The 1,795-nt window shown below is 40.8% G+C and overlaps 1 long non-coding RNA gene across 1 annotated transcript; it reads right to left on the bottom strand.

Annotated features, from left to right (window-relative positions):
* Positions 1-570: 570 nt before the first annotated feature.
* LOC113980840 lies at positions 571-1,676 on the bottom strand. Its single transcript, XR_003538232.1, has 4 exons — positions 1,529-1,676; positions 1,424-1,473; positions 946-1,119; positions 571-591 (listed from the first exon to the last, which is right to left on the bottom strand). It is a non-coding gene; the product is annotated as an uncharacterized LOC113980840 (long non-coding RNA).
* Between the last annotated feature and the right edge of the window lie 119 nt (positions 1,677-1,795).

Here is a 1,795-nt window from a genome sequence, read left to right as displayed (position 1 = left end):
GACTCCACACCCCAAAATCTGCCATTTTTCACCCCAAACTCCTCTTTTCACCCCCAAATTGGCCCCTCTTCACCCCAAAATCTGCCGGTTTTACCCCAAATCTGCCACTTTTCACCCCAATTCTGACCCTTTTCACCCCAAATCTGCCCTTTTCACCCCAAAATCTGCCCTTTTCACCCCAAATTGGCCCCTTTTCACCCCAAAATCTGCCACTTTTCTCCCCAAATCCGACCCTTTTCACCTCAAATCTGCCTTTTTCACCCCAAATCTGACTCCACACCCCAAAATCTGCCGGTTTTCCACCAAATCCGACCATTTTCACCCCAAAATTCCTCTTTTCACCCCCAAATTGGCCCCTTTTCACCCCCAAATCTGCCTTTTTTACCCCAAATCTGTCTCCAGACCCCCAAATCTGCCCTTTTAACTCTCAAAACTGCAAATTTCACCCCAAAATCTGCCATTTTCACCCCAAATCTGCCCCTTTTCACCCCCAAATTCCTCTTTTCACCTCCAAATTGGCCCCTTTTCACCCCAAATCTGACTCCACACCCCAAAATCTGCCTTTATCACCCCAAAATCTGCCTTTTTTACCTCAAAACCTGATTTTTTTACCTCAGAAATTCCTCCCCAGGCTCCAAAAATCTGCATTTTTACCTCAAAATCTGCATTTTTAACCTCAAAATCTACAATTTTTACCTCAAAAGCTGCAATTTTTACCTCAGAATCTGCATATTTACCTCAAAATCTGCATTTTTACCTCAAAACCTACAATTTTTACCTCAGAAATTCCTCCCCAGGCCCCAAAATCTGCATTTTTTGCCCAAAATCTGCCCCCAGGCCCCAAAAATCTGCATTTTTTATCTCAAAATCTGCAATTTTTACCCCCAAATCTGCATTTTTACCCCAAAAATCTGCCCTCAAACCCCCAAAATCTGCATTTTTAACCCCAAAAATCTGCATTTTTACCTCAAAACCTGCAATTTTTACCTCAGGATTTCCTCCCCAGGCCCCAAAATCTGCATTTTTACCCCAAAAATCTGCATTTTTACCTCAAAACCTGCAATTTTTACCTCAGGATTTCTTCCCACACCCCAAAATCTGCCCTTTTCACCCCAAAATCTGTCCCCAGGTCCCAAAAATCTGCATTTTTAACCTCAAAATCTGCATTTTTAACCTCAAAATCTACAATTTTTACCTCAAAAGCTGCAATTTTTACCTCAGAATCTGCATTTTTACCTCAAAATCTACAATTTTTACCTCAAAATCTGCATTTTTACCCCAAACTCTGCAATTTTAACCTCAAAATCTGCATTTTTAACCTCAAAATCTACAATTTTTACCTCAGAAATTCCTCCCCAGGCCCCAAAATCTGCTTTTTTCACAGCAAAATCTGCCCCCAGGCCCCAAAAATCTGCATTTTTACCTCAAAATCTGCAATTTTTACCTCAAAATCTGCAATTTTTACCCCCAAATCTGCATTTTTACCCCAAAAATCTGCCCTCAAACCCCCAAAATCTGCATTTTTAACCCCAAAAATCTGCATTTTTACCTCAAAACCTGCAATTTTTACCTCAGGATTTCTTCCCACACCCCAAAATCTGCCCTTTTCACCCCAAAATCTGCCCCCAGGTCCCAAAAATCTGCATTTTTAACCTCAAAATCTGCATTTTTAACCTCAAAACCTGCAATTTTTACCTCAAAATCTGCATTTTTACCTCAAAACCTGCAATTTTTACCTCAAAATCCGCATTTTTAACCTCAAAACCTTCAATTTTTCCCTCAGGATTTCCTCCCG

This window comes from Neopelma chrysocephalum, unplaced genomic scaffold (genome assembly GCF_003984885.1).
Source record: "Neopelma chrysocephalum unplaced genomic scaffold, ASM398488v2 Primary Assembly neopelma1_95389, whole genome shotgun sequence".
Lineage (NCBI taxonomy): Eukaryota > Metazoa > Chordata > Aves > Passeriformes > Pipridae > Neopelma > Neopelma chrysocephalum.
This window is presented reverse-complemented; position numbering and strand designations above follow the sequence as displayed.